Raw genomic sequence first — 10,341 nt, forward strand, 5'->3', positions numbered from 1 at the left:
TGAGGGTAAAACGAAATTCCTGAGAACACAAAAGAAACACAATATTAAGAGCATACTAACAATAACATAAAATAATGCTATCAAGTTGTCATTGCCAGAATATAAAATCTTGCAAAGTAATTTGCAAATTGCATGCTTTGATATTGCACTTGAGAAGGATGGTTAATGTGGTAAGTTTCTGTAAAATTGAACATGTTCAGGGTTTCGAATGATTGGGGTTGGGCCCGGACACAATGATAGCGAGTCCTCGTAGGCGTGGGAGACTCAGGTTCGATTCCCGGCGGGAGCTCATGTGGTTCGGATTGCACGTTAGTCAGTAGGTCAACGTCTCATATAGTGTCGCTGCTGAAAGGGAAGTTAAAAATCAATCAATCAATCAATCAAAACGAGTCCTCGTACTTCTCTGGAGCGATAATTTTTGACAAGTCTGCAAAGTAGGAACTTCTATCTGGTGGATTCAATCTGCGTTCTTTTCAGGGAAATAGTTATGTAAGTGTCCTCAAAATGACTTGTCTTAAACTGAATGCAGTTTGGATAGTCTTTGTTCACTTTCGCTTTGAGCATTTCCGTCCAATTGATTGGATCTCCATTTTCGTCACGTCTAACTGACAGAATACAAAGACATTGGGACAGAGATCTAGTCTCATACATCGCTTCTGTCAACACAATGAACGGTGTATGGGTTCTTTTTCCTTGGCAGTTTAACAATCGGTTCAAGTTGCGAGGGTACAAAATTACTGCCACAGTGCTTAATAGATGTGCTTAGAGCACTGTGAACTGAATCTCCCTCATTTTATCCATACCTAGATTCAAAGAATCGGAGAGAAATTTCTCTGATGTTCTTACGTGTTTGCACCGCATACCCCATCATAGCAACCAACCTAAACTCCTACTAGGTCCATCCTTTATTTCTCTAACTCATTCGTTACGGATTTTAACGCGCCTCCCTATAAAGAATTCTAATATTCCATGTTCCAAATCTCATGTCCATTTTCTTTTGCTGATGTCGTGTCAAGTTATCGGTCTTGGTCCGAGGCTTCTGTGATTGTTTTTGAAAAAGTGTCCTTTTTTTCTATTACAGGATGAGTTTGTTAGCCTCACCCAAACCCCCAAGCTGGAGGGTCACTCCTTGTCTTCCCGCGACTGCTTATTCAGTATCTTCTCAGCTAACCTCTATATCTAAAGGCCTTCTCCTCGATCCGCAACCTGGGGCCGCGGTAGCTCAGTGGTAGAGCGTTCACCTCTGGTTCATGGGGTCGCGGGTTCCAACCCTGCTCCCGCCAAGTGAACTTTGTGGTGGACAAACAGCGTGTACGTGGGTTTCCTCGGGGTTCTCCCGTTTCCTCCCACTTTCTTCATTCCATCATTTCATTCATTTCATTCACCGTCTCCTTTAGCCTAACCGGCATAAGCGTGGGACGTAAAACACAAAAATGTCATGTCATGTCGATCCGCAAACTGAGGACGCCCTATGCCGTGTAAATATATATGTATACAGCCCCGCATTGATCAAGTATAACATTCTAGCTTATAAGTTTCTTTGCTTCGGCTGTTCCGAGCTTAAGATATAAGTAAAAATACATTAGGAACAAATGATAAAGAGACTAAGTGGATAACAATAAGAAATGATATAAAAAGCAATGAGTTTATCAGTACGGGACTGTATACCTACTTTTGGGCCACTTTGTATATATAAACAAATTGCTTTGAATATAGGCGTATCTGTCCAGTTGCGAAAGATCTGTTGCTCACAAACTGTCGTAACTCAAGATACAACTGTTTGTGAAAATGGCTTATATGCTTCATCTTAAGATACGACACAGTGACGTCATCACCACCGTCAAAACAACGCACATTACAGATATGTCGTTTTGGGAAATTGTAGAAGTCAGTGTATGCAACCACATAGTAAAATATCTCAATTTTCGATTTTTTTGAGATACGACACTTTGTGACGCTGTCGACGAAATGTAAAAGAGGAAACTTGAATATCGTAAAAATGGTCCCTCTTTCCAAGCACGTAGCCAGGGTTTCGTGAAGGGGGGGGGGTCCGTGACATGAAATACTGTGGTCATCACACCAGGGGCTCGATCATTCTAAAGAATCTAAACTACTTTACTGGAACATATATTGGTTCGTTTAGCCAGGATTCCGTAACGGGGCGGTGGGGGCGTGACATGAAATTCTGAATGCCCAGGAGCTCGAGCAATCTAAACTACTTTACTATAAACATATATTGGTTTATTAGAACAGTAAAATGAGGATATTTGGTAAGTATTTTAATAACAAACTTTGAAGAAATCTCGAGTAAAATATTTTTAAAAAATATTGAAAAAGATTTTACAATATTTACATCCTTCCTCTGTTCATTCTAATATAATAATTTTCCTTTCATTATGATCTCAACTATTATAAAAATTACATACCGGTACTCAATAATGTCTTATAAAATATTTTACAATATCTGCGTTCCTTTCTCTGTTGAATCAAATGTTAACAGAACTTCCTTTCCACATAAATTTTTGTTTTTATTATTCCCTCAGCTACTGTCTGCTCCAAATGACAGGTTAAAGGAGCAGTAGAAAATTGGTTTTGAAATAACATGTTTGATACTGCAAGGATACGATGACGAAGAATTATGGTAAAAAATGTCCACGTTGTTACACAACGGCACTATGCTTTCGGAAGCTTGAAATCTCCCTGACCAGTAGAAAATTCTGAGATTTCCGTTAACTTTTCTAGAAATTTCAAATTCCCTGACTCTTCCAGGCTATCTCGCTCACCTCGCCACCATGTATTGCAAGTAATACATCTCCTCATAAGAAAGAGTAACCAAAAGCTTCCTGTAGTTTTTTTTTTATTTTTATTTTTTTATTTTTAACGCTGATCCTCCTTTTTCTCATTTCATTTCGTTTCATTCTTCCTTATTTTTTCATTTCTGATCTAGAAGGGAGGTCCGGACTCCCCCCTTGGCTACGTACCTGCTCTTTCCCCTTCGAAAGCACTGAAACATGTGGTAGTTTTAATAAAGATATTCTGCACCGAATTTCCGACTACCAAATTAAGAGATCCTCAAGCAAGTCACTTAGTGGGTAAGGAAAGAGTAATTTATAAATTGTAGAAATATCTCGTCTTAGGAACGAAATTTTCGAAAACATTGGAACAGTTTTAATTATTATCTCATTTTTAACCGACTTCTAAAAAAGATGATCTATTCGCTATATATATACAGGGTGTCTCACCTAACTTTGCGACCCCAAATATTTCCGAAATAACAAAAATGTAACAAATCTACTTACGTAAGAATGTACACATGTCAGGAGTCTATAAAATTCTGTAAACAGGAAGTGTCCCCAGGGGTCCCATCATAGGCCCTCAGGGGCCAACTCGAAAATTTCAAATAAAAACCCTCTAATTTTATTGCAGATTCTGATTCTACGATCAAAACTAAGCAACTTTTACTTAACCCTTAAGGGATCCGGGGTTTTGGGGGTATTTTTTAGACTTTCAGTCAAGCAGCTACTGCATCGTCACTATTTATCCTAGGATCATGGTTCATACCTCATTCTCTTCAGAATGGAGCTGGCTTTCAAATGGTACCACTTCCATGCTCATACCATATACCAGGAGAGGGAAAAATGATGTCAAAGGGAAAATTTCAGGGGAATTTTTTCACACTTTGGGCCCCTCTGGAGCGGCCCTGTGTAAACGTAGAGATCTCAAAAAAAATCTGATAAATAGTACTTGGTATGCTGAATGTGTGTGCTAAACTTGAAGTTTCTATCTTGAATACTAAGGGCGAGAGAAATTTTATCAAGAATTCCCACAATGCCCCCAATTACCGCAAAACACCATGATCTCAGGTAAAAAAAATCCTGACACATCTCTATATACCCTAGGACTATAATCCACCAATCATTCTCTCAGAATAGAACTGCCTTTCAGGCGGTACCATTCACATGTCTCCATCATGTATCTAAGGCGAGAAATCCCGAAAAAAGGGATTTTTTAGTCTAAATATCCCTTTTTTAAATTTCAGCTCCTCTAGACCCCCCCTGTTTTAACGCAAAAATCTAAAAAAAAAAAACTGTTAAATGCTACTCGGTGGACTGAATGTTTGTGCACAATTTCAATCTTCTAAGTGCAAAAATAAGCTCGCCAAAAACAAAAACAAAAACAAAAAAAAAATCGAAAACGTCCCATATTCCCCTATACAGAAGTATGTTTTGATAAAAATTCCCTGACACATCCCTAATTACCCTAGGGTCATGTTTCGCCCATCATTCTCTTCAGAATAGAACTGCCTTTCAGACGGTATGACTCAGGTGTCTCCATCATGTACCTAAGGCGGGAAAATCCCGAAAAAGGGATTTTTTGGTCTAAATATCCCTTTTTCAACTTTTAGCCCCTCTGGACCCCCCTGTTTTAATGCAGAGATCTGAAAAAATCTGATAAATACTACTAGGTGGGCTGAATGTTTATGCACAATTTCAATCTTCTAGGTGCAAAAGTAAGCCCGCCAAAAATATATATATACCGACAATGTACCATATTTCCGTATACAGAAGGATATGTTGTAAAAATTCCCTGAGACATCCATAATTACCCTAGGATCATGGTTTGCACATCATTTTCTTCAGAATAGAACTGCCTTTCAGGCGGTACCATTCACATGTCTCCATCATGTATCTAAGGCGGGAAAATCCCGAAGAAAGGGATTTTTTGGTAAAAATATCCCTTATTTCAACTTTTTGCCCCTCTGGATCCCTCCTGTTTTAACGCAGAAATCTGGAAAAAATATCTGGTAAATACTACTCGGCGGACTGAATGTTTGTGCAAACTTTCAATCTTCTACGTGCAAAAATAAGCCCCCCCAAAATAAATGAACATAGGCTTAATAAAAGAAAATATATTTTAGAATTATGACGTCATCACCTCCTATGTCTCGACGCAGGAAGGTGTGAAACCATACGTAAGGTCTTCTAAAATGCCTCTGGACTAGAAAAAAAAACGGACGAAAAAGCTCAAATAGGAGAGTTATAACCAGGGGTGTAGCCAAGGGGGGCCCATCGGGGCCAGGCACCCCCCAAATGGTTTCCTGGTCCCCCCAAGTGACCAGCTTTTAAAACATCATAGTAAAATTATCTCGCTTCATTCATTTAAAAGTAACAAAGTTTATTGACAATTAATAATTTACGATAAAATAGTATGGAGAAATATTGTTTTTCCATACCGATCGAAAAATAGTATAATATCTCTTCCTCTGGACTAGATCGAAAATAGTCGGTATACTTTCGATCGGTATAGATCGAAAAATAGGATACTTTTTTGTGACAGCAGATTACACAATTTACTGCGATTTATATTTGACAGTTTGAAGACAAACGTCTTAACAAGGTACTACAAATACAGCCATAAAACAAAGATACTAAACTGATTTGTAAGTACAGTATATTTTTATATGCTTTAACAGGTGTTTTAAAAAACATAGAGGATGGAAAATTTGGTGAGAATCGTTGTTTTTATTCAGTTTGGATTTCATCCGTTCTCTCTTTTATTTCTACTTAATGTAATAAAATAATTATGTTTTTTTTTTTTTAGTCACGAATAATAAATAAATATTTTTGTCAGGAAACCGTAAAGAAATTAAGTGAAATTTCAGATAATCAATCTTGTGTAAATAGGTTCTGTATACAAGATCTTAAATTTAAATATAAAGGTAACCAAGAAAAGTTTTGTTGCTTTTTCACCCACCACTTTCGAACATCGATATGTCACGTAACCTGGAAGATCAAAAATAGTCCCCATCAGCATCGACGGCCTTCTGAAAACGTTCTAGAAGACCATGGAATTCATCGCGGTAGAACTTGGTGGGCCGTGAAACAAAGAAGGTATCAGGTGCATTTTGGACTTTTACTAGGAATTTGAACTGGCGTCCTCTAAGGTGATTGTCCAAAGAATGGAACAGGTGATAATCGGACGGTGCAATACCCGGGGAACATATTGGTTGCAACCGTATTGTTTCCCATCCAAGGCGGAGAATGGTGTCGTGAGTCATCCTAGCCACGTGGGACTTAGCGTTGTCCTGTAAACGAGGACCCATTTGCAATTCAGAAGTGATGGCTCCAGAGTTTTGAGTTTTTGTTGAGCACAGCTCAACTGCTGACACTACACAGTTGCATTGATACTCTGACAAGCTGGTAGCAGTTCCGGATGCACGATGCACCAAACACAGAGAAGGGTCTTCTTCTGGTACAGTGCTGGTTTCGGCTGTTTTGAAATCGGTTCATGGGATGCTAACCAATGATGACGGCGCCGTGGAGCTTCGTATAGGACCTACTTTTTATCACATGTCAACGTCCTGTCCAGAAATGGCTCCAAAACAGTAAATAAACACAGGCGACTGCCGCGTTGCCTTCTGGCTCGGAGTCAAAACATGTGAGACCCATCGACCCAACTTGTAGTGCTTCCCAAGTTGATAGATGTGCTGCCGAATGGTTTCTCCACACACTGAATTGTAGTTCCAGTTCCTCTTTGTACATGTGTTGGTCTTCTGGCACGTGGTGTTTTCGGGTGTTTCATCATCGTCCACCATCGCTGCACTGTCCGCGTCGTCACGACACCCTCACCAAAGGCCTGGCATAACTTCTGTCCCGCTACAGCGGCGTTTGACCTCTATTTGAACTCATGCTCTTATGCCCTCTGTCTTTACCATGTTCCCTCTGTCTTTACGCAAGTTCACGGTGTATCTAAATTGCCACAACCAGATAGTATGTTGGATATACCCACACTAACAACTGACATTCGCCTTATCTCCACTCGCATTCAACTCACGGTGTGAGGTCCAATTGAACCCAGACCTCCACGAAAAGGGACAGTATTTTCTTGGTTACCTTTATAGTTATGCACAAAAGTATAGCGTTTGGTCCCGGGCAGTAGTTCTTGATTAAGCATAATAAAAACTATGTTGAATATCATTTATGGATAATAATAATAATAATAATAATAATAATAATAATAATAATAATAATAATAATAATAATAATAATAAGCTAAAATAGTGTTTTTAGTTTTCCAGAAGGAAACCAAAATTATCCTTTCTTTCAGGCCTCAAAAATACTAGCAGCAATACACTTTTTTGGGAGGGGGCTTTGTACATTGTAGCTGCCCCCCCTCAAAAACGACGGGCCCCTCCTACACAAACCTGCTGGCTACACCCGTGGTTATAACGCAATGTACCATGAAACACCCGTATGGTACAAATTGTACCATCGGATCCCCAAAGGGTTAAAGCACTTTTTCGTTGTTCTAATAGAGGCGCCGTAATCGCAAAAAATAAATATCAAAGTACGTCCCCTAACTCTGCGACCTGAAATACTTCTCAAATAAAAAATGTGACAAATCTATTTAGGTAAGAGTGTACACATGTCAGGGGCCTATAAAATTCTGTAAACAACAAGTGCCCTCATCGTGGGGCCCCAGGGGATAACTTGAAAGTTTTAAATGGAAGCTCCCTATTTTTGTTGCAGACTCGAATTTGGGATCGAAAATACTCAAATTTTACTTGAAGTACTTTTCGTTACCCGCCTAGATGGCGCTGTAATCACAAAAAAGAAATATCATCGTACGCTACCTGGAATTGATAATAAACTAAATAACTCGAAAAACACACACATGCAATTAAAAAACACGAAATATGTGACCAATATTTTAAAAAGGCTTACCATAAAACAACGATATGGAAAAGAAAGATTTTGTGTTTTGCAACAAGAAACATCTTCCCTAGAATTGTAAAGGTCAAGTAGACCAATATGTTTATTAAATATCACGTGACATGTATAGCTTAAATAAAATCATTATTTCACACTAGGTCACGACACTGGGTGAACGCCAAAATGCACTCACATTGGGAATTAAACCGGGACCAAGTGTACCGAAGTCTTACACGTTAACCACTAGCTAGATCAAGACATTAGATATGCATCTTAATGAATATTTGGCACTTTTGAGGTTTAGTTATTTCTTTTTATAACTGATACCAATGTCCGACGTGGGAGAATTTTTTTTTCTTGCTTTAGTTCTATGTGACGAAATGTTTCTTCAAGGTCAGTGTTCTCATCTGCTCGGACGGCAAAGGGTCTTCTCGGAAGGCAGTAGCAAAAGTATCTTGGCGGAGACAAAAGGAAATGTTAATTTTCCAACCCTTCAACTTTCATTCCAAAATAGGTTCCTATGATTCCGTGATCCGTGCCACTTTGATTTTTCTTTCTCGGTAATTAAAACGTATTTTACAGTATATATAGTTGCACGTAAGAAGATACATAATATGAATTTTGTAATTTAAAATTTAAAAATACAGTATGATAATTAATTATAAAGTACTAATTTTATTTCATCACTTTCAGCCCAACAAATGAAATTCAAACAATTCGCTCCCTGGGTCTTGGTCATCAATACTGCGTCTTATCCTTTGTCTTGCAGTCAAGTTTTGGTCCTGCATTTCATAGTCTTGGTTATCTTTCATGCTATACAAGAGCCAAGAATGCTCGCCTCATCGGTGCAAATGAAGACCAAGTGTGATTTTGATTATGGTCTTCCATACTATACGGAAAGCAAGAAAATACGCTCATCGCTACTTGGTGATCACCAAAACAAGGCCAAGGGGGAGATTACTATGCACTTCGTCTTGCATATCCAATCTTTATCTTGTTCTTGTATCGGTGTCCTTGGGCTTGGTGAAATAAAATGAAATATTCAGTTTAAGGTCCCTCGATTCTGCACCGAGGCTAAGGAATATGGTGACCATGAGAAATGAATGAAATGGTGGAATGAAGAAAGTGGGAGGAAACAGGAGAACCCCGAGGAAACCCACTACATGGCGTTTTTCCACCACAAAGCCCACTTAGCACAAGCTGAGATCGAACCATGGACACCATCAGTGGCGGAGCCAAGGGAGGGCCAAGGGGGGCCAGGCCCCCTTGCTCAAATTCTTGTCCCCCTAGTGCCCCCCTCACACACATGATGCCATTATAGGTCGACAAACGGTGAGTTGCCAGTGGCTACAAGTGAAACTACTTCCAAACATCTCTCGACAACAAAGTTACGAACTGCAGAATACCGTTGCGTTCCGAATAAAATAGCTCCACTCGTTTTAGTTTGTAGTACGGGAAGATCTAATTCACAGAAATCTGTGGGATGCTTGCATTGACCTCGCCTCCTGGATATTCATTTTAACCTCTGTCCATTATCTAGTTATCTCCTTTGTTTTTGACAAACAACCAGAAAAATAAAAAATTAGTCGGCATTCTCATTCGCTTCAATGTTGAAAGTCATACTAAAATATGATATGCATACTTACAAATAACATACACTGCAGTAAAACATTACATTTGTGTTGGACGAAAAAAGTCTTCGTACACTAAGTAATTGATTTCCATTGATTATGGCGACATAGAACAAATGCAAAGCATCCATTAAATAATTTGGTATTATTATTATTATTATTATTATTATTATTATTATTATTATTATTATTATTATTATTATTATTATTATTATTATTATTATTATTATTATTGAGTTTATCTACCAAACAACTATTTATTATTAATAAAAATGATTAATCAATTATATTTAGTTACGCATGGTAGATGACTTCAGATTATATTATTTACTGACCGACAGTATCCCACGCTGTCGTATCTGTGCATAAGAGGTAAGTTCTAATCTTTTCTTTGTAGAAGTTAAGTAAAAGAACCTGTTTTACCTCGAAATGCTTAATTACAATTTTATTTACACAAAGACAATTCTAACATACAAGATGATATTAACGATGCTATTTGCATATACGAGTTACTTGTCACAAAAACTAATTACGCTAGAAAACTAAAACTATGCTCAAACTGTCTTTCTTAGCTAATTTTACAAGTGGTAGCAATTGAAACTCACATGAGTATATGGTAACCTCTCACCCGAAGTCCAAGGTTAATCTCTTTGCACATGGCTTAAAAAAAAAAAAAAAAAAAAAAAAAAGAACGTTTCTGTTGCCTCCGTTTTCACTCTCCCCCTCTGCCAGCCTGAATCCCCATTATATTACCAAATGTTATCAATCTTTAATTTCAAATTAAGTGCTTTATGATTTTTTTGCAATTACAAAGTCTCATTAGTGTCTATCACCGTTGTCCCTTAGGACAAGTTATTATAACAAAGGAAAAACATATTAATGGTTCCTCTTGATTACTTTTCAAGGCTTTTTCTTATAATTCACTTAAGCACTATCACTTTTTTTTTTTTTTTTTTTTACAAATTATCATATCCATTTATTCCTTTTTTTTCATAAAA

At 37.9% G+C, this 10,341-nt stretch overlaps 1 protein-coding gene across 1 annotated transcript in view; it reads right to left on the bottom strand.

Annotated features, from left to right (window-relative positions):
• The window catches only part of LOC145673473 (uncharacterized), a 44,118-nt gene extending 34,055 nt beyond the window's left edge, over positions 1-10,063 (bottom strand). The window contains exon 1 of the mRNA XM_081743201.1: positions 9,949-10,063. The gene's annotated coding sequence lies outside the window, so the exon portion shown is untranslated. The remainder of the gene's footprint in view (positions 1-9,948) is intronic.
• Positions 10,064-10,341: the final 278 nt, after the last annotated feature.

The sequence above is a fragment of the Thermobia domestica genome, chromosome 16 (genome assembly GCF_964235325.1).
Source record: "Thermobia domestica chromosome 16, izTheDome1.hap1.1, whole genome shotgun sequence".
Taxonomy (NCBI): Eukaryota; Metazoa; Arthropoda; class Insecta; order Zygentoma; family Lepismatidae; genus Thermobia; species Thermobia domestica.